Raw genomic sequence first — 24,531 nt, 5'->3', positions numbered from 1 at the left:
GTTTGTCTCATATATGGATTAAGAATATGAGTTTGTCTCATACTAAGAGTAGGAGTGAAACGGGTAGACCCAGTGTACAGGGATTAGATGCCTATAAATATATTGGTTGTATCCCTAAGGGGTTGTGTCACTACTATCACCATCACTATATATGAATATAAGAATTGTTTCACTCCCGTGGACGTAGGCACATTGCCGAACCACGTAAATCTAGCCTTCTTTACCTTTTTGCCATTATTATTGTTTTCTTGTTATTGTTAATCTCAACATTTGGTTTTTGGACCATATCTCAGCATAGGAATGTCCAAATGAGGTGATTCTTGCACCATTGGAAAGAAAATTCGAAGGGATACAACTCTTATGAAGACATCAATGTATAAATAATAAGAGAAAAGGGTCAAAATAAGCTTTCAAACCGTACCTATTGCACTGGGCGCGATTTTTAGAAACTTCATAATTTCATCCCCTATTTGTTCCTACTATAAAAGGACCCTTTTCCTCAACCCTAGAGGAATTAATTCAAACTTTGGAGACAAGAAAGAGGAGAATTGAGAGCTTCAGGTTGTCTTTGGAAGCAAGGAGGAGGCCAAGGAGATTTGGGAGAATCACTTGGTCATTCTTGTACTCTTAGATTATCTTGTAACTCTTTATATTTGATATGTATTGCATCTTAACCAAGTGTGGCTAAGTTTTCTTAGAGATTCTTGGGTGATAGTATTTATGAACCTATGTGCCTAGTTCTTTTAATGCTTTAATATATTATTATTTGGGGTTTAATACTTGTGTTGCAATTGTGATTTGTATTGTTGTTGTTAGTAGTTAAACGGCCGTAATTACTTGCTTCATAGCTATCTTTGTGTCACAACGAGAGTTGGGCATAATTTAGGGCACATAAAATTGCACCTAACTGTTGCACCTTGAGAAAGGGTAATCTTGTTAGGTAGTTTAATTATTGATTATTGCACATTGAGAAATGGTATTAGTTAGGAATTTATTATGATGCTTGTTCTTGTTTTATTGGGTGTTTATACCACGAGAGTGGATATCCACTAGTATTAGTGACTACGAGAGTAGCTCTATACCACTTTGCATCCTCACACCCGTTTAAACCTAGATTTAATATAAACCATAGATTTAGCACTAGGTGATTAAATACTTGAAACCCAGGGATTATCTTCTCTCTACTGTTTCACAAATCTGTTGCTTTGCTTTATTTAAAATTTTTTATGCAAACATCCATGATTATTATTAGGATTAGCTTCATAAAAATAGATTAGTAGCTAGTGATTGATACAACCACTTCCCTGTGGATCGATAACCTGATACTCTAGGTATTTATTTGTTTGAAAATATACTACAATCAGGTTTGCATCTCGTTCATTGAATATATCCTTTACACATTCGACTTCCCAACCTGGACCATGTTTGTTAAACAACGATGACACCGGCGCACCACTAATTGACACATGCAGCGCTGTACTTACGTAAGGATTTTTGACTGCAAGGAGCCAAGGGTCACCTCCTATTGACGTGTTGCTACAGTCCCCAATCACTCTTCGACATCTAGGTTTAATTGCATGCATTGCTTCCAGGAGACCACACCAAATGAATGATGGATTAGAACCAGCTGTGGCGTCAAACAAGGAACAATGGGGGTAATAACGATATTTACAGACTTGCACAACTAAAGAAGTTAGTCTGGTAAGTAATCTCCAAACTTGTTTCCCAAGCAGTGCTAAATTCATTTCACGAATCCATCGGAGACCAAGTCCGCCTCTCTCCTTTGGTAATCACATCCACTCTATGATTTCTAACCAATACCTCCCCTGTCATTGACCGCACCTATCCACCAATATTTATTCAATATGGCTTCAATATCATTACATATTCCGATCGGTAAGAGGAATACCATCATAGCATAGCATGGCATAGATTGAAGAACATTTTTTAATAGCACCTCACGACTTGCCCGAGAGAGAAATCTGGAATTCCAACTATAGACACAACTTAGGATTTTATCTTTGAGAAACCCCAGTATTGCCTAATTGCCTTCTTATTCCTTCCAACTAGCGATGACAAGCCTAGATATTTCCCGAATGTATCTCCTTATTGTACCCTAAGAATGCTAACCACTTCATTTCTACAGCTTTGTGCTACATTTGTGCTAAAGCATACAAGTGATTTATCAAAATTTACACGCTGGCCAGAAGCATTCGAATATATATCCAGTTCCTCTTTCATTTGGTGGCTTTCGGCGCTATTCGCACGGAGAAATAGGAAACAATTATCGGCAAACAATAAATGTGAGATAGGTGGGCCTCCACGCGCAACACTTACTCCATGCATTAACCCCACTGCATTCTATCTTCTATTAAAGCACTTAAGCCTTCTGTCACAAGTAAGAACAGATATGGGGAAAGCAGGTCGCCTTGACGAAGCCCTCTTCCTGGTACAATTGGTCCTAGATGACGCTGCTCATGAAGGATATGGCACTGAACAGAACTCACAGATTCCATGAGAATATCAATCCATTTCTGGGCAAATCCCATCTTCACCAACACTGCACGAAGGAAGCGCCATTTAACATGATCGTAAGACTGACTCATATCGACCTTAAGCACTACCACTCCTTTGCATTGGGTCTTGCATTTGAGATAATGGTGAGCCTCATACGCAAGCATTATGTTATCGATAATTAACCGTGTGACACCCCGAAATCCAAATTCAACTAAGGGATTAATTGAGTAATTAATCCTATTTCAATTTGTAATTTAATTCCTTAAATCCCCGAAATTTAATAGTTGGGGACTAGTAATTGACTAGTCAACCCCAAAGTCAAAGTTGTACCTTGAGCTTTGTAAGGAGTTCCCTTGTTCCTTACACTTCCTTATGTTAGTAAGGGTATTCTTGACCTTTCACTTGTTGTTGGTAATGTAACCTAACCTAGTAAGACCACCTTCATTCTCTCCTTACACTTTTCTAAAAATCTAGCTACACCCTCTCTCTAAAAAGGTGAGTAGCTTTTCTTCCAAGCCAAGTTGGAACCTTGCCAAAACTTCAAGAGTTGCTTCCAAGATTCAACCTTTCTTATATTTGGGCATCTAGGAGGGTAAGATCTAAGTTCATCTTGTGTTTTTGGTTTTATCTAAGGTGTCTTTTCTTAAAGATAGGATCTTTATGATCTTTTGGTATGTTCTTGAAGTGGGTTTGGAGGGTGAGCCTTGTGAGGAGCTTGTTGAGGTGTAAAGTGAAGTCTTTAGTTTACAAGAGGTAACCCATGCTCTACAAAACCTATTTTGCTTACCTATATGTGATTTCTTGGATTCTACATGTGATGTTGCTATGAAATGTGAGTGTTTATGCATTGTCTTGTGAAAATGCATATATAGAGCTTGTGTTTAGGGTTCTTGTGTGCCATTGCTTGGCATTTCCTTTGATTCAAGTCATTTTGTTGTATTTGGTGAGATTTGACAGGTTTTGGACTTGAATTTGAGTTTGGAGATGAAAATCCGCGAAGTGTGGTATTGTGGTATAGGTTGTACCCGCGGGCGGAACGGCGGGTAGGAGGCCCACCCGCCGCCCACCCGCGGGGTACACTTGGTGAAGGAGCCTGTACCCGCGGGCAGGACCACGGGTAGGGGCCTACCCGTGGGCCCACCCGCGGGTACACTACGTTGGTTGTTTGGGGATTTCTTCCCCGTGATCCTTTTGACTCGGTATTTGGTCTTTTGACTTCCCGTTGTTCTTTTATGGAACTATTTGAGTGTCTTCTTGATGTTTCGTATGTCTAGAACTATATGGTAGGTATCCATGTAGGCTTTGGTGTCGTGAATCGTGCTAAGTGTTCAACATTGTGTTTCGTTGAACCGTGATGAGTCTTGTGTGTTCTTCGGACCTACCTTTGGTTTACCCATTTGATGAGCATGCTAGTTTGATGTTTAAATGCTAGCGTGTGTGTTGTTTGTACCTTCCGATTGGTGGATGATAACTTGTGTTATTCATCGTTGTTGTCGTTGGACTGTGATCCATTCCTTGATTGAGTATGGTTTCATATCTTCGTTGTGATCTGTTGATTGATTCCTGTTGTGGTGTGATGTGTGTGTGGCTTTACCTGGATTGCACGATTAGTGGCATGGGACACTAGTCACCAAGGTATTGCAGCGGTCCTCGTGGTGGCCGTGACGTGATTATGGAGTTTGTGGCCTTTGTGTAAGGTTCACGTGTTTATTTCTGGGATAACATGTGTTATCCAGGGCATGTGTTGCCATGTGTGATCGGTACCTCGTGTACAATGAAATCGGTGGTTTTGTTGGAGGGACTGTTGGAGGGGGAACGACGGTTCCCGGGGGAATAAGGTTGGACTTGGTGTACATGAGTCCTGGAGGTAAAGGTTGGAACTAGATATAAGGTTGGGGGTAGCCATAAGGTTGGAACAGGGCATAAGGAAAACATATCAACTCGTGTTGAGTGATGTCACGAGGGCTTGTGTAGCCGTGGTTGTGTGTTCTTTTCTTGTGACGTGTGTAGTCACAATGGCTTGTGTTGCCATCGGTCTTGTCTTTATCCTTTGTGTTGTGGTTATCCTTTGTGGTGTTGGGATGTGTTCCCGTATCCTTGTTGAGAGTGTTGAGTCTTGTGTTGACCATTGATCTTGGTTTTGTACTTATATACTTATGTATTCCGTTTCGAAAATGGTTTTACAACTTATATCTTATCTATGTATGATATTTCACATGTATTGGTGGTTTACCAGCATTATTCGCTGACCGGGCGTCGTCCCATGTTTTATTGTGTTCTTTCAGGTGATGTCTAGACGATTGCGCGGTCTAGTGCTTGCTAGTATAGTTTCTCCCTCTTTGTTTTGTGGCCTGTGTGCCAGTTTAGATGTAGCACTTTGAGTATATGGGTTTAGATGTAAACATTGCAGATGTTGCCGTAGCGTTCATCCTTTTGGTGAACGTGGCATAACACCCCGTGTTTCGGATTATGTTTATCTAGTTATCTTTCAGTCTTCCGCTGTGTTTGTTGTTTAGTTCAGTTATCTGCATGTTTAAGGCTTTTAAATAGCTTGTTTTTAGGGGATGTTACAAACCGACTAGGTACAAAAGCACTTTGAGCCTTCGATATCAACTTGTCAAGAAGTGGCTACATCCTATTTGCACAAACCTTCGCCGCAATCTTGTATAAAACTTTGCACAGGGCTATGGGGTGAAGGTCTTTCATGGACTCAGGATTCACTTTCTTTGGAATAAGCACAATTAATATATCATTCGCCTTATTCGGAAGCCGGACAGTTTCCACAAAGCGTCTGCAAAATAAAACTATGTCCCCTCCAAACATCTTCCACTAATGTTGAAAAAAATCCCGAGCCAATTCCATCCGGACCTGGTAATTTGTCAGGATGCATTTGGAAAAGAGAAATACGAACTTCATCAATACTTACTGGACGTATAAGACATTCATTATCCACATTAGTCACATGGGACTTTATACTAGCAATCGCTGTTAGATCTAATATAATCTAACCATACAGAGTATAATCCACGAGAAACCTAACCCCGTAGTAGCGGAAATATAAGTAGTGTAGATCTCCAGCCATAGTTGATATCCTATTGTATTGCCTCTTGAACGGTAGATCTGCAGAATAGGGTTAGCCGTTTTGTCTCACACTTGACTCAAAACCCTAGATGGTGTATTGGTATTTTCTGAGCAGTATGAGTACCGTAACTGAATGTGATGTCTAATCAATATCCTGTATTCCATCAATTCAGGTTTATATTAGGCACAGAGTCTGGTTGAATAACAACTTCTAGTTATTTAGTCCAACTAGACCACTTAATAAGCCTAGTCAACTTGCACCACTTAATTAAGGTCCTAATGTATAATATACAATATATATTATCAGGGGAAATCTTACATTCTCCCACTTGGTGCAAATACCAGCACAACCCTCATTAAAGAACAAATTAAAACATATCAATCATAGTGACATGTCCTCTATTTAACAAAGTAGTATCTATTATGTTCACATGCATTTTAATTCTCCAACTTATGTCCTTTATGAACAAACCCAATGTTATTCTCGGTACCTTAAGGGATGTTTCTCAAAATATATTATGTGCACAACTAAAAGAGAAACATATCCAAATTGTACAAAAGAGTACACTATATGATCTCTAAAACCTTATTAGCATGTATTAAGTAGAGATCTCTTAATGTTACCATAATGCTAACTATATTCTATGACTTCTTTATAAGTTAACATAAGCATTACCTCTAATGGCTAAGAGCTTGGAGTTGACACGTCTGTCACTCCCACTCATCAAAATAGCCAAAAGATAGTTAATTTACATAAGCATCCCAACAACTTAGACAATAAACCAAAGGTCTAAGTCCATAAATTTGGAATCTTAAATCTACACCATAACTTCCCAAATAACTTCAATGTCCACTTTAAACGAACTGAACATAATGAGTCTTACTTATATGTCTCACAAAATTGTTTTGAGCCTTACAAACCAAAATGATCTGGGATCAATTGTGAAGAACACTAAAGACTCTATTAATCACTGAAGAATTTATTAAATGACTGTGCACCACAAGTTAAATGCTTTTGTTCTAATAAATTCCTTAATATTGTTACAACATTTTCATAAATATGTTGCACAACCAAATGTTCAATACTTTGAACTTATGAATTTATATGAACAAAAACAAGATTAATACTTGTGGAATCTTTTGGACTTAGTGTTTGACATACAATCCAATTTGAGATGTATGAACACAACAATTAAATCCATAATCTTTAGTGGAGTATCTTAATGATCTTTTCCTAAACGATCACTCCCACTAATTAAGATATTCTTCAGCGAAATTAATAAAATGAACTTAATAATATATACATACTCATAATTGATTTGACCAACTAAATAATGAAGATATAATTCCCCACCATTAGTTGGGCATACTAAATAATCAATTTTTGGTTCTAATTAAAGTTCAACTAAATAATGAAGATATAATTCCCCACCATAGTTGGACATTACATTAAAAAAAAAAAACCAAAATACACCTTCCAAAACCAAGTTAGAATTTGGCTCAAAAGATACATTTTAATATTATTGGAATCCAATAGAGGTATGTCAAATCATGTAACTTACTACAGTTAGTCCGAAGAATCGAGCAAGCTTCGTGGATCAATTAATAAAAGTGGCTAAATTTTGGGAACGAAGTGATTGAATACATGTTTTGCCAATGCACACTATTCAACTTAGAATTATAATTGAGCTAAATTTATAATTCTAAGAAATTGTGATAAAATTATTATCTAATGGGTTGAGGGATTTCATGACATAAAACTTGAGAAAATTACACTTTTGGTCCTATGACTATAGGGGAGGTGGTAATTTCAGTTCGTGACTTTTAAAACTAACAGATTTATTCCTTTTAGTATGCTTTTTTTTACACATTAAGTCCTTCCGGCCAAATCACCGGTGGATTTTGGCCGGAAAAATACAATCCCTTAATTTATTAAATATTTGGGGGGTAAAATGGTCAATTCAGATTCTTCTTTCTTCTTCCTTTTTCTTCCTTCTCCTTCCTACTTCTTCGTTCTTCTTCTTCCTTCTTGTAGAGAGTTGCAGCAGCAACAATGATATAATCCCCAGTTTGCTTTGGCTTCCCCGTCCCCCGCCTCTCGTTTTATCTACAATGCCATGGATGGATCCTCAAAAAGAAAACAAAAAACACTAAAAGAAGGGCATGCATGTACCTGTCTGTCTGCTTCATATATTACAATCACATGACTACTTCACACATACACACACCGACCTCAGCTCAAGGCTTGATAAATAATTAATTTAATTTCAGAAATCCTGTTCACAAGTTCATTACCGAATCATATGCTGAAATATGCAAGTCGCAGCACTCCGCGTCCCAGGAAAAGTCCTTTGACATGGCATCCATAATCCTCTTATTCCATTGCAATGGATGGTTCTTCTGTGATGTCGCACACAAGAACTTAGAATTATAAGTCTGATTGGTGGTGAAAAGCAGAGGGAATACTTTTTTGGCTAATAATTACCACCACATCCTGGGAGAGGACGGGTTGAAGAACAGCGATCAGATATTATGGAGGATGGGCCGGCCGAGCTAGAAAACCAATTACTACGTTTTCCGGCGGGCCCCGAATGCGTGGCTACATAGTATACGGGATGTAATGGTGGCTTCGATTTGCATGTATCAGAAGAGAAAATAGAGCAGGAAGAAGAACAAATAGCTGTGCGTCGCCGATTGTGATGTTCATCAAGGAACCAACCTCAGCGTCGGTCGTGATGTACTGATGTTCGAGAATTTTAGCGCAGAGATGGTGAGACGTGCAGAAAGAAGGCGAGCCGAAGCAGAAAGAAGAAGAAATAACTTGAAAATGACCAATTTATCCTCATAGTTAAATAATAAAAAATAATTTACATATTTCCGGTGACTTTTGGCATGTGATTTGGCCGGAAGGACTTAATGTGTAAAAAAAAGCATACTAAAAGGACTAAATCTGTTAGTTTTAAAAGTCACGAACTGAAATTACCACCTCCCCTATAGTCATAGGACCTAAAGTGTAATTTTCTCCATAAAACTTGCATGTGGGCTAAAATTTTAATTCTATTAAATCCAATTAAGAAACCCTTATAATAATATTTTATCTCAATTACTAAATAGCCAGAAGAATCTAGTAACATAAAAGTATAAAACTTGCCTGTGGGCTAAAGTTTTACTCAATTAGATCCAACTGAAAAATTTTATTTATGATGAAACAATTATCAAATGAGTTGAAAAATCAAGTGACATAAAACTTGCATGTGGGTAAAGTTTTACTCAATAAGATTCATTACCATCATTATGATAAAAACAAATGAAATCATGTTCCTTTCCTTAATCCCTGTGGGTAAATTAAGAAATATGATGATCTAAAGTTTACATCATAAAATTAAATTTCATGATAGAATTGGAAATTATTTAAAATAACCATAAAGTAAATAAATTTATTTATATCTATCATCCCTGATAAAACTACTAAACTACATTCCGATACATAATTGCCTGTGGGCTAAATTATGACCGTAGTATAGTATTTCATCCTGATTAATCATACAAATATAACGAAATTGCATGTGGGCTAAATTCCACCATATTACATACAATTAATCACAAATGATATGTCCAAAACTTTATGTGATCAAGAAAAACAACTTAATATATAATTTTAACTGATTAAGGATGTTGTGGCTACTCCCCAACCAAATTAAAATTATAAGATCACTAGACAATTATCAATTCCTTGCCTAAACTTTATGTGATTGAAACTTAACAATCTTAGGTAGTTGAATATGATGTAGCTATTCCTTAATTAACCAAATTGAAAACTTAAGATACTGCAGTAAATTAAAGATGCTTTGGCTATTCTTTAATGAATCGAAGTCAAATCACATTTGCAAGGAATACTTAAAATTTTTGACAAAAAGATTATACCAAATTGTGATGGGAAAATCTAAATATACTCCCAGAAAAAACTGGTTAGAGACAAAGTCTCACTGAAAACTAATTTCTTAGGTAGAGTATCAATTTAAGGAGACTAGTGGCATAAAATGTTCTTTAAGCCATGGCCATAAAACTAGTATGTCTCCCAAATTCATATGTACTTAATGTATAACTGTTTAGGGTATGAACCTAAAACTATAGGAGTGTAGGGTATAATCCAAAACTGTATGGTTCGCCTATGATTAAAGGTTAAATGGTGAACTAAATTAATGGACTAAACGCGCTTAAATTCAGCCACTACCGCAACTAAAGTTTATGCATAAGTCCAACTTAATTTGGAACTTATATAATTCCATCCTAAATTTATGCATTGCTAAAGGCATAATAAAAATTGCATAATTTAAAACAGAATATTATGTTTAGGACAAATATGCATGAAAGTAAACATTAAACTCATATATTCCAAACAAATTGCATAACTTAAAGCAATTTACAATATGAACTTTCAAAGTATATAAACTTAATATTCAAACACTAATGAGTCCAAACCAAATGGGAACCAGCATTTTGAATAATGATGTAATGAATATATACTTCGAAATTTTTAAATGGTAAACCCATGACAAAAATGTTTTGATGAATAAAATCAAATGTATGAGAAATAACTGAATTTACAAATTATAATAATATCAAACCAAAAGGATATACTGTCATTTGTAAATCAAAATCTCACAAACCCTAATTGCATAATTAAACTTCGTATTATGCACTTAATGTGATCAAATGCATAAAACAATCTCTATGAAAAATACACCAAATATTCATTTATTCATACTTAACCAAATTTGGGATAAAATATTAATCATAATTCAAATACTAAATGAATTATGGAATAAATATACACTAATGGTAATAGTCAGTTGCCTAAAAAAAATTGAAAATAATTCAGGATTCATTAAAAAAAAAACCATAATAATACTGTTATCATTAAAGTATTAACGATAATAAGTAACCTTATAATCACCATTAACATTTAACAATAGCAACCAAAGTATGGTAATACACCTTCTTAATGTTTCCATTTTTCTTAAATAAAGAAATAAAATGTGGCAATTTCAAAATATAGCAGTCAAACTATAACCGTAGCACTAATTACCAAAAAATAATTATACAAACTTAATGACTTACCTTAATGATGCAAACCGCATCTCCCATAGTGCTAAAATTCTCCCATCTTCACAGTCAGTAACCTCAATGCAACGTCCAATGATACGTAACAATAATCACCAAATAGGTAATCTTTCCAAACATAATAAATTACCAAGCAATAATAATTATTGTGAAAGGTAATAAACGAGATTAGCCCCTAAACTTAATAACAGTAATTAATAATGCCAATTGTAATAAAAGGCGAAATTGTAATTAAGGAAATAGCGAATGCCAATCTCATGTTGCCACATAATAATTAACTAAGACTATAATGTATTTTAGGGAGACTGAAATTAGGAAATCAAATTACCATTGTAAAGGCAATATACAAACTATATTGCTTACCATATTATTAAAGGAATTGATATTATTATTAAGTTCTTGAAAATGTTGATAGATTAAAAATATAATCAACTTAAAAAATAGTTGCATTTCTTAATGGCCAAAACAACAATTATAATTCTTAAATTAATTCTTAATGCATGGCACATAAATAGGCCCCAGATACTAATTATAACATGAATGAAAAATGGTCTAGTACTGAAATAGATCCAAACTTAATATTATTACCAACAATGAATACCATTAACAAAATATGGTAGTCAGTAATAATTAAGACTTAATGAACATGTTATGCATAATAATCAATATTATTACCATAACAAACATGTTATAAGTCAACATGAAATAGCTATAATTATCATTAAAATATCACTCAATAATGGTGTGATCCAAACTTAATGACCCAAGATAGATCCCAAATAGGCAAATAGCTTGTTCAAAATAGGTCTTAAAGTCCAAAGTGAAACACAAAACTTAAGTATGCCTACTATTAAAGGAAAAAAAAAAAAAAAAAAAAAACCAAACAAGCTGCCATAGCAGGTCATAATGTTCAAAATTGACCTAAGGACACAAAGTTGAATGACCTTTTAATACATAGTCTATGAGTTAATAATATGTTAAATCCAACCTTAGTGCATGCTTTTATGAATGTATAATTTATAATAATAAAATAATTATTTGATAAATATATATATATAACATGCTTGGATTATACATATTAATATATCATTAACTCATATATCCTAAATAAATTGCAATACTTTAAGAAATTTAATATGCACCTTAATATTAAATTAAAATTCAAACAACAAATTTAAAACTTAATATTTGCCCATAATTGAATAATAATTTAATTATGAATTTAATGCAAAAAATTAAGAGAAAACTAAAAGGCATCAATATTAATCCAAAAACAAGCAATTACCATCTATTTACCATTTGCCAAAATAATATACAATATTAATTAAGGTCAAATAATATGGTAATATTAAACTTAATATAATTACCATACCAAAATTAATATGTATAAAGTAAAATAAGGCAAATAAAGATTTAATACCCAAAATTGTCCTCGACTATAGAGGTTTTTCTCAATTTTGTCCTAAACGACTTTGGTGTCATAAAGTAGTCCCAGACTTTTGTGCTATTTCTCAATATTGTCCTCCGCTAAGTAATCCGTCAAAAGGGTATTAAGTATAGGGATAAATTAGTAATTTCAAATTTAGGTATTCTCTCTCTTGCATTTGGATTCCAATGACAGCTTCCTGAGTCTTTGTTCTTAATCTCATCTTTGGAGCAGCTTTCAGTCTCTGCCAATAACTTATCTGTCTAGTTAAGCACTAAGCTTAGTAAGCTTTCCAATCTCAAATCCTTAATTCTATTTAGTAACCACTTTTATGGTGTTCTTCCTAATGTGTTTGGAAATCTGACAAAATTAGAGTTCTTTGATGCAAATTTCAATAAGTTCTCAGGGAAGTTGCCTTCTACTTTAACATTATGCTCTAGCCTGCAAGTACTTGACCTTAGGAACAATTCTTTGTCTGACAACATAAGTCTTGATTTCACTGGATAGCCTAATCTTGATACTTTTGCCGACCTTCCAATCAACCATGCATTTCTCGGTTCTCATCCCGATGTCTCTTTCAAATTTCCGGGGATTGAAAACATTGAGTCTTTCCAAGAACAAATTAAGCGGTCCGGTCCCTGAGAGTGGCTTTAATTTGCTTTTGTATTACTTAGCGAAATTGATAAACAGATTAACAGAATATGGGGTTTCTCTGCATTTAACACAACCTGGGGTTTCGTTGCGGGAATTTACTCGGCGAATTCTTGGTTTCTTGATTTACTTGGGGAATTCGCAGTCGCAGCTGATAAACACATCACACACGAACACAATCTACAGATTCAATTACATTCGCAGTTAGTCCGCATGATGGAATAAAGCTAAAAAGAGAGAAGACATAAATTTGAAATTACTAATTTATCCCTTTACATAACACCCTTTTAACGGATTACCTGACAGAGGACAATATTGAGCAACAACACAAAAATCTGGGACTACTTTATGACACAAAGTCGTTTAGGACAAAATTGAGAAAAACCACTATAGTTAATAACAATAATATTATGCTATATATGTAAAGATCATATACTGTATATTACTTTGGTATTACTATATATTATTTTGGTAGAGATTTATTTCTTACCATGTTTTAGGTAGATTGTTTGAAAGTGTTTTAGGTAAGATTGTGATTATAGCTTTGTATATATATTTTGCTCTGCTCACAGTGAAAAAAGACAGTGAGAACACATAGAACTTCTCTTCCTTTTCTTCTGTTGCCTTTGTTTCTTATTACACTAACATGGCATCAGAGCCAATAGTTGAAGCTGACAGTAAGAAGGTGGAACAAGTGAAGAGAGTGATTTCTCCCTATGATCTGAACTCAAATGATAATCCTGGAAAGTCATTACCCAAGTCCGACAACGTGGTGATGAGTACTATGATGAATGGGCTCGCGCCGTTCAAACATCGCTACGGGGTAGACGAAAATGGGGTTTCGTAGAAGGGACCATACTAGAACCTGACAAGGAATCGTCTATATATGACGATTGGTGGACTGTCCAATCCATGTTGGTGTCATGGATTCGAAATACTATCGACTCTGACTTATGCACAACCATCTCACACATGGAAAATGCAAAGGATCTGTGGGATGACATTAAGGAGCGGTTTTCTATTGCAAATGGACAACGAATTCAGTAGATCAAAACCGAGTTGAGTCAGTGCAAACAATGTGGGATGCCCATAGTTTCGTATTATGGAAAATTGAAGGCACTTTGGGATGATTTGGTTAACTATGAACAATCCCTACATGTTTGTGTGATGGATGCAAATGTGATATTTCGGCAAAACTTGAAAATCGTAGAGAAGAGGAAAAGGTGCATCAATTTTTTATGGGTTTGGATGGGGCAAGCTATGGCACTGTAACGACCAACATGCTGGCAACAGAACCTCTGCCATCCCTAAATAAGGTGTACGCAGCCTTGATCCGTGAAGAAAGGGTGAAAAATGCAAGTCGGATGGCAGAAGAGCGTGGAGAAGTAATGGGACTTGCTGCGCAAGTAGGAAGCAAAGGAAATGGACGGGGAGAAGTGATGGGAAAGAATGTGCTTTTTGCCGGTTGTGGGAGGAGTGGGCATGATATATCAGGTTGTTTTAAGATTATAGGATATCCAGATTGGTGGGGAGATCGTCCACGTGGAGGAGAAAAATTGACAGGACGAACTGGAACTGGATGTGGAAGGGGAGGTTTCGTGAGAGCAAATGCCACCCAAACAATTAAGATAGGAGAAAATATAGGGTCAGAGATTGAGGCAGAGAAATCTAGTGTTCCTGGCTTTAGCAATGAACAGTGGCAAAGTCTTCTTGCAATTCTGAATACTCACAAGGCTAACGAAGATAAAATGACAAGTAAAAACATGCAGTGGATAATTGACACAGGAGCATCAAACCATATGACGGGGAACTCAAATATTTTGTTTGGATTACGAGAAGTAATTAGATGCCTCGTAGGCTTACCAGATGGACGGAATACGATAGCTACGAAGGAGTGATCGTTAGACCTTGATGAAAATTTGCGACTAAGAAATGTTCTTTTTGTGCCCAAATTAAATTGCAATCTTATTTCTGTGTCGCAGTTAATAGATGAATCAAATAGTATTATCCAATTTACTAATAATGTGTGTGTTATTCAGGACTGCACTTCGAGGATGCTGATTGGTGCGGGTGAGCGGGGGGATGGGCTCTACTACTTCCGAAAAGTGTCAAGGACTAAGGCATTTAAGATGGATGTGGTGGATTCATTGGACTTGTGGCATAAGCGGTTGAGACATCCTTCCATTAGAAGTACTAAATTGATTCATATGGTTAGTTCTAGTGAAGATAGTTTGTAGTTAAATAAAGCTTGTGACGTATGCCAACATGCAAAACAAACTAGAGCTGCATTTCCTTTAACTGATAATAAAGCATCTAGTGCATTCGAACTTATACATTGTGATTTGTGGGGTCCTTATAAAACATTGTCTTCTTGTGGTGCATCCTATTTCCTTACAATTGTTGATGACTATTCACGTGCTGTGTGGATATATTTGTTGGTGGATAAGAAAGAAGTAACACGTATTTTGATAAATTTCTTTGATATGGTAGAAAGACAATATCATAAATTGGTAAAAATTGTGCGAAGCGATAACGGGACAGAATTTACATGCATGAAAAATTATTTTCTTGAACATAGAATAATTTTTCAAACATCTTGTACTGGAACACCACAAAAAAATGGGAGGGTAGAAAGAAAGCATAGGCATATTTTGAATGTGGCATGTGCATTAAGATTTCAAGGATGTTTGCCAATTAAATTTTGGGGAGAATGTGTGCCGGCTGCTGGATATTTAATAAATACGACACCCGCTCCTATTTTAAATGGAAAAACGCCTTATGAGATCTTGTATGGAAACTTGCCTGTGTATAATCATATGAGGGTGTTTGGATCGTTGTGTTATGCACATGACAAAGAAGGTAGAAGAGATAAATTTGCAAGTAGAAGCAGAAGATGTGTTTTTGACTTTTTGTTGGATATCCTTATGGAAAAAAGGGATGGAAAGTATATGACTTGGATACAAAAGTATTTTTTGTGTCCCGTGATGTTGATTTCTTTGAAAATGGATTTCCTTTCAATCAAGGGGACACAAATTTTAGAATTGAACATGATGAGATTGGGTATGGTGATGGAATGGAATATGGAATTGAGTGCGGCATAGACGGAAGTAATTAATGAAGAAGAAGTAAGAAAAGTGATTGGTGAAGATAATGACAAAGAGTGTGACAACATGGGGAGCACTTGCGAGATTGAGATATGAATTGGGAATGAGAATTTGATAGAACAAAGGGGATGAAGAGAGAAATAATGAGCATAGTCAGTTAGGGCGTGGTCATCGAGTGAAGCAGCCATCTGTGCGGTTACGAGACTATGTGACTAATACTATTTCTATGTTGAGCCCATCCACCCCGCTGCCTACTCCATCGCATGCCTCTGGTACGTGTTATCCCATAATACATTATGTAAATTGTGATAAATTTTCTTTGCACCATCGAAAATTTCTTACAGTTATTAGTGTCGAAAATAAGCCAAAATCCTTCCATGAGGCAGTGAAAGATGAAAGATGGAGGGGTGAGGAAAGAAATTGGCGCATTGAGATATAATAAAACATGGGAGGTAACTACACTACCTCATAAAAAGAAGGCACTTGGCTATAGATTGGTTTATAAGATCAAATACAATTCTTATGGAACCGTAGAACGATTCAAAGCTCGCCTGGTCATTTTTGGTAATCACCAGGTAGAAGGGGTGGATTTCACAGAAACATTTGCTCCAGTAGCCAAGATGGTGACTGTGAGGGCATTTCTAGCAGTGGTGGCAGCTAAACGGTGGGAAGTGCATCAAATGGATGTACATAATGCTTTCCTTCATGGAGACCTTGAAGAGGAAGTGTATATGAAAATGCCACCGGGATTCAAAGTTGAGCATACCGAAATGGTGTGCAAGCTAAGAAAGTATCTCTATGGGCTTAAACAAGCACCAAGGTGTTGGTTCGCGAAATTGTCCTCAGCTCTTAAAAGGTATAGATTCAAGCAATCTTATTAAGATTATTCGCTATTTACAATGCAAAATGGAGAGACACGTATTAATATGCTTGTGTACGTCGATGATTTGATAATTTCTTGAAATGACCATGATAGCATACAAAAACTAAAAATTATTTGAGTGATTGTTTCCGCATGAAAGATTTGGGAGTGCTGAAATATTTTTTAGGCATTGAAGTTGCCAGGAGTCAAGAAGGAATTTATTTGTGTCAGCGTAAGTATGCTTTGGATATTCTTTCTGAGATTGGTGCATTGGGAGCTAAACCTACAGGATTTCCTATGGAACAAAATCATCGGTTGATCCAGTCTGAGAGTAGTTTACTTGAAAATCCTGAAAGTTATAGGCGTTTGGTTGGAAGACTCATCTATCTATGCTTCACTCAACAAGATTTATCATATTGTGTGCATGTTTTGTCGCAATTTATGCAACACCCACGAGTTGAGCATTGGGAAGCAGCACTGCGTGTTGCAAGGTACTTGAAAGGAAATACTAGGCAAGGCATTTTATTGCGAAGTGAATGTGATCTACAATTGTATGGATGGTATGATTCGGATTGGGCAAGCTATCCTTTGACTCGAAGATCTCTTACGGGGTGGTTTGTGCTTTTGGGAAACTCTCCAATTTCATGGAAGACAAAGATGCAACACACAGATCTTCTGTCGAGGCAGAATATAGATCTATGGCAATGACGGTTTGTGAGTTGAAATGGTTGAAGGGACTTCTACTGGATTTGGGGGTTGTGCATACCACACCCATTAGACTTTACTGTGATAGTCAAGCTGCATTGCACATGGCTAAAAATCCAGTTTTCCATGAACGCACCAAGCACATAGAAGTCGGTTGCCATTTTTTGAGAAATGAGATTGTAAGAGGAACTATTTCTGCTTCCTATGTCTCAACGCATGTACAACTCGCCGATATCTTCACCAAAGCAATGGGACAACGACAACTCCAATACTTCATTCGCAAGTTGGGCATTCGAGATCTTCATGCACCAACTTGAGGGGGATAATAGCAGTAATATTATGCTATATATGTAAAGATCATATACTGTATATTATTTTGGTATTAGTGTATTACTGTAGATTATTTTGGTAGAGATTTATTTCTTACCATGTTTTAGGTAGATTGTTTGAAAGTGTTTTAGGTAAGATTGGGATTATAGCTTTGTATATATATTTTGCTCTACTCACAGTGAAAAAAGACAGTGAGAACACAGAGAACTTCTCTTCCTTTTCTTCTGTTGCCTTTGTTTCTTACTGCACTAACAATCGTCGAAGACAATTTTAGGTATTAACTCGGCAAATAAATATGGTACAAATAATAAAGGTAAATTTCTCTTTAAATAAGGAATGTACCGTACCTGCAGTGGTCTATCTTCTTCCATAGCTTCTCCAGGCGGTGAGCTTCCATGAACACCAAACTAAATCCAACGCCACTGAAGGAGGAAGAGAGAGAGAGAGACGACACCAAGACAGCAATAGCAGGCCACCGTCGAGGAGCAATCAGCAGCAGGCCAAAGCAGAAGAGGAGAGGCCAATCGTCCAGCGCCGAATTGAAATGATGACCAGCGCCGCCTGTAACACCCCACTTTTCTAAATCTTAATTACAATTCTAAACCACAATTAACATAAACTAAGTAGGGAAAAAACAACTTAATAAGTAAACTAGTGGGAATGTCACCGCCACAACCACCACTCCGTGATGATTGCACAGGCTAAGGATGGAACTAGAATAATAAAAGTAACTGACATTCATAAAACTTAATCAAAAGTCATAAGGGGGGAAAACACCTCGATGTCTAAACATCAAACTGGAACATCAAATTATAAGTCTACAAATCCGTCAAAATAAACATCAAAGTCTACAATCCATCATACTAAACATCATGATAATAAAGAGAGTTCAGACTACTAGATCTACTAGACTAGTCTAACTCGATCATCTCTCAAATGTTGGGCCCACCTAAAAGGGGTTTTACAAACAACATATAGACAAATAGGAAAACACCCGTTAGCACGAAGCTAAGTATAACCACACTCAACCCTGTAAAGTACTATAGAGTATACTTTGGAAAAACATTTGATCACATATTAAACCACACAATCTCATCACATAAACAATTATAGATACATCACAGACTTTCTATATGCTTACAACCTATAATATTAACAAGCATGCTTCAATACAAATGACTCAACAACATAAATATTCCAACATATAAATATCACAACAATCTTATCAAAACGAACTCATGCTTACAAGCAATTTCATGCTATTAATCAATACGAAAACTATCTTCTTGTTTTTGAAGTTCTCATCATGCAAACTGGATATATAAGACCTCAAAATGCAACCAAGCAATCATACTCATAAACAAACTCGGCTAATCATTCTCATTATGCAATCTCGTGCAATACTATACTCAAATGCAATCTCATGCAATACTATACTCAAATGCAATTTCGTGCAATACTATACGTATACTCATACACTCGTTTGTAAAAATAGAATACTTTTCTGTGGAGGTCTCTTTGAGTCATAATGACTTGCTTTCTTTCTCTCTTTTCTTAGAGTCGTAATGAATCACTTCTTTCTTTATTTTCTTAGAGTCGCAATGACTCACTTTCTTTATAAATGAACGAGGTAGGAACTTCACCATAGTGTGAATGAACCTATCCGGGCACGACGTCTTGCTGACCTAATACTCTGCTCAACCATCGAACCACTCTCTTGGTTCTATGCTCAAACTCTGTGGAATCAGGTATTGAACTATTAGCGTGCACACCCCCTAACCAGGATTCTAAGCCTGGCGGGCAGTTTCCAACCTCGTAACGTGGGAATACACCGCGTTACATATACTGGGACTGCAATGTCCATAATAATCATTCGAGAGGACAGTCCAAACGGGATCCTCCATAACCTCACTGATATATATATATATATATATATATATATATATATATATATATATATATATATATATATATATATATATATATATATATATATATATATATATATATATATATATATATATATATATATATATCACTCATGCACCAAACTTATGCATGCTACAACTCAACAATTTCTCAATGCAACAAAGTAATGATATACCACATGCTCATGAGTTTTTGAAAATATTACTTAGGCTCACGTTGGCCATTTATGCACTTTTGAGACATGCTATACTTGAAATGCAAAAATGCTTTACAACATGCTTCAACTCTATATATATATATATATATATATATATATATATATATATATATATATATATATATATATATATATATATATATATATATCATAGAATTTCTCAAGAATACAACAACATGCTCGGTTTGAAACATATCAAACTCTATATATTTCTACCATCAAATATACTCCAAATTTCATTGATCAAACAACACATTCTAGTCATGCTTTGCTAATAAATCTTATTCTCAAAGTGACCATGCTTCTCTACTCAATACATAAATAACATCAGGGCAACAAAGCAAAGCAATTCTTATTACAGTGAACTCAAACAAACATATTGTGAAGCAATTTCATCAATAAATCCATCATAATATGCTCATTTCTAATCCAAATTCAACGAAATCAAAGCCAAAACGTGCGTCGAGACGGTCCCGAGGTACCGAGCCACAAGGGCCCGTGACACCTGGCCCGAAACGACACGTAGTTGAGCCACAAGGTCCCGGCCACTGCACAGACAACACTCAGGGACCAGGGAATGGGGCTCTGCATAGCCCGCCCCCTTAGGCCGTTACATCGACGAGCCTAGGCAACGGCCCTCTCCTAGGGCCGTGCCCTAGGTTCGGCCGGCCACGGCTCTAGCTAACGGTCCCCTTGATGGGCCGTTGGCTAGGGCCGTTACATCATTTAGTGCACACTGTCTGTGCACCAGATGATCAATTTTCATCTGCAACTCACTCTCAGCCAACTCCAACTCATCCAAAATATTATCAACACATCATATACAAGTAATAGATCACTTCCTAGCTCAAACACATCAAAATCTAGCATTTCTACTCATTTCTACCTAATAAACAATGCTTCACAGAGCCAAAATTTGAAGAAGGAGTCCATGGGGTTATACCTTTGTAGACCTCTTCTTCTTGCTTGGATCTCTTCTTCCTCCCAACCTAGCTAGCACCTCCTTCACCACTTAACTCCCCAAACAAAACATACAAAGCTTAGACTAGAACCTCATAGAATGGATGAAAGCTATAAGATAAAAGGAAGGCTAAGATTGAAGGGAAAATGAAGATGAACTTACTGTGTTGTTCTTTCTTCTCTTGGCAGACAAATTTTGGGTTTGGCAAAGAAAGAGATCATGGAACAACAATGGAATAGTGAGGCTTTTATAGGGTCCAAAACCCTAGGTAGATCACCAATGATTAGTGGAGGGCAAAGTGGTAATTTGGTGGTTGTCTTAGAAATATTAGGCAAGAGGAGAAAATGCTTTTGGTCCACCTTGCAACATGGACTATAGACTAGAAAGGTGAATTTTAAATAGTTTTGGGTCAAATGTATTTTTTATTTCCAAAAATGATTTCCAAACAAATACTTGGTTCAGATTTCTCCCGGTCTCACTCAGATTGGTTTCTCAGTTTAAAACTTGGTACGCGAAGTACCCGGAAATTTAGGATTTTGGAATAAAAATAAGTTTTGGTGTTGAATTAATTTAAAATGTAACTCAAAATAATTTATTCAAACACCAATTTATCGCAAAAAATTTTAATGGAGTGAAAATGACTATTTTGGAATTTCTTAAAATTGGATTTATAAAATTAAATTTTTTGGGTTGTCACAGCGCCGGATAGAGGAAGACAGAGAGTGGTGACGGTCGTCGGGAAGCCAGCCCGCCTCCGCCGTGCCACCTCACTGCGCGTCGCCGCCCACCGCCGCGATGCCAATACCCAAAGCTCGCCGACATCGCCAGAAGCGGAAGACGAACCAGGACGTCGCTAGTATTAGTGTAGTTAAATATTTAATATAATTATATGGCTTAAATTAGTTGAGCTATTCTATAGCCTATTGTACAGGGACTTCTATTGTTGTATCAGGTTATAGTTATTGAATGAATTAATCTTTTCCCAATCTCATGGAACTCAGCCTCGTCGCAACGCTAGTGACCAGCGCCACCGCCGACGGCCTTAGTCACGTCGCCGCTCGCCGCTAACGACTCCATATCGCGCCGTCGTTCTCCTTTGTTGAAGCACCACCCGAGACTCCAATACGCATCGTCGACCCACAACGATCTCCATCGTCCACGCAAGCTTGGCTCAATAGCATCACGTCGATAGCGACCGGAGGGGAAAGCCACCGGAAAAACTGATGCTTTTTTTTTTTAACTCGGTTGCTCGCAGTTAAAAAAAAAAATTATAATTTCAAGATTAAGAAAAACCGAAATTAAAATTACTTAATGCCAAAAAAAAAATAAAAATCAGCAGTCTAAAAATCATATACAAAATCTTGATGTATATGAAAAATTAATATTGTTTTTAGGCAAAACAATCAACCAGGCAGAGATTGATGCTCTTAATCATGTTGTATTGCCTCTTGAACAGTAGATCTACAGAATAGGGTTAGCAGTTTTGTCTCACACTTGACTCAGAACCCTAGATGGTGTATTGGTATTTTCTGAGCAGTATGAGTACCGTAACTGAATGTGTTGTCTAATCAACATCATCACCATCATGTATCCCATCAATCTATCAATCCAGGTTTATATTAGGCACAGTCTGGTTGAATAACAACTTCTAGACCAATCATACCACTTAACAAGTCTAGTCAATTTGCACCACTTAATTAAGGCCCTAATATATAATATACAATATATATTATCAGGGGAAATCTTACAATCGCCTCATCCATTTCCCCATTCTTAGCAGTGAATATATTTCTAAAATAGTTGACCATTACACCTCCAATCTCATCCACCCCTTCAATCAATGCACCATCCTCATTTTGTAATTTATGGATCTTATTTCTCCTTTTTCTGGACGTAACAGAATTATGGAAAAATTTTGTATTTAAATCACCTCTTCTCCACCAATTCTCCTTAGCTCTTTGTTTCCAGTAGGTATGTTGTTGATCTAACAAAATTAGCAACTCCTTTTCAACACGAGTATATTCCAGCATACCCTCATGATCGCTCCGAATACGTAAGTTTTCAAGTTGGATTTTACATCGGTCTACACGTCGTTGGAAGTCCTTGTTATAATTCGTCCCCCACCTCCAAATGTCTTGACTGCATATATCAATCCTTTGAAGGATATCTAAACCCATTGTTTTTGTCCTGCTTTGTTGTACTATATATCGAGTCTCGACAAATGTCTTCTGGCGAAGCCACGTATTGTCGAAATAAAACCGTTTGCGGTGGGGAGCATGCAAAACAACAACTAGCGTGAGTAGGATGGGTAGATGGTCACTATACGGGCACGTCAAAGATTGTGTATTTGCCCCTTCAAAAAGCGACAACCAGGACTCTAAAACAAGTACTCTATCAAGTTTCTCTTCTATCATAACCGGTGTACCCAGAGATCTCACCCAAGTGAACTAGTAACCAGTGAAAGGGAAATCTTGGAGCGCACAATCTGCTATTGCCTCTTTAAACCCCGCAATGAGCCACTCAAGATGGGGTACTCTTCCTCTCTTCTCATCTTGATGCAAAAGGTCATTGAAATCGCCCATCACTGCCCACGATAGTGTATTTAGACTTGCCAAAGTACGGAGAAGGTTCCATGATTCCCGTCTGCATTGTCTTTCTGGGTACCCATAAAACCCTGTAAAATGCCATTCTAGGCTACCTACATCGAGCAACTTTTGCGTCAATATGATTCTGAGAAAAACCAAACACTTCCACCTCCACACAGTCGGTCCATAAAAGGGCCAGTCCACCCACCTCTATGCCCCTGAGCATCCACAACCAACATATTGCTAAATCCCAATTGAATACATACTAGTTCCATTTTTTGCTTTACAAGAAAAGTTTCCATCAAAAACAATAAACATGTCCTCTTTGAGCAGATCAAGTCCGTTAAAACATGAACTGACGTAGGGTTGCCAAGCCCTCGACAATTCCAAGCAATGATAATCATTGTTCTTGGCGGGTTTGCAATGCCAAACCCGCCATTTCCAAGTTTTTTGAACCAGTCGTTTCATAATCGTCCATAATGGTGATGGATATTCCAGTACCCAAGCCCTCTTCATTAATCCTTGGTTTTTTCTGTTCAATACAGACTCCTTGCTGAGCTACCATCAAAGCACTAGGATCGCGGGGCTGCATAACCTCTTTGCCTTTCGTAAACGGAGACTCCTCATTTGAAACCTAGGGTCCCTGATCAAAAGTACTATACAAGTCAAAACCCTCCTTGGCTGGTGCCTTCCAATTCTGCCTCTCTATAATAGATGCCAGAGCAACAAAACACTGACCAGCAGAAGGAACTGCCCTTCTCATGCCTGCACGGAGCCATGCCCCATACGGTTTTTCAGCAGCCAGATCCGCACTCATGAAGATCTTGTGACAATACTTCTCCCCATGCCCTATAATGCCACACAAGAAACAAAAGGTAGGGAGTCGTTCATAACGAAAATCAATAATAGCACAGGCTCCGTTATCTCGCTTGAGTTTCATTTGTTTTTTCAACGGTTTTGCAACATAAATAGAAACTCGCACACGATAAAACGTGTGCATGGATCCGTCTAAATTCCTCTTGTCCAACATCACGAATGT

The 24,531-nt window shown here is 36.8% G+C and overlaps 1 long non-coding RNA gene across 1 annotated transcript; it reads left to right on the top strand.

The window, feature by feature from the left end:
• The first annotated feature begins 278 nt into the window (after nt 1-278).
• On the top strand, nt 279-23,376 carry LOC109166659. Its single transcript, XR_002051701.1, has 3 exons — nt 279-374; nt 16,906-16,910; nt 23,366-23,376. It is a non-coding gene; the product is annotated as an uncharacterized LOC109166659 (long non-coding RNA).
• The last annotated feature ends 1,155 nt before the right edge of the window (nt 23,377-24,531 follow it).

This window comes from Ipomoea nil, unplaced genomic scaffold (genome assembly GCF_001879475.1).
Source record: "Ipomoea nil cultivar Tokyo-kokei standard unplaced genomic scaffold, Asagao_1.1 scaffold3104, whole genome shotgun sequence".
Taxonomy (NCBI): Eukaryota; Viridiplantae; Streptophyta; class Magnoliopsida; order Solanales; family Convolvulaceae; genus Ipomoea; species Ipomoea nil.
This window is presented reverse-complemented; position numbering and strand designations above follow the sequence as displayed.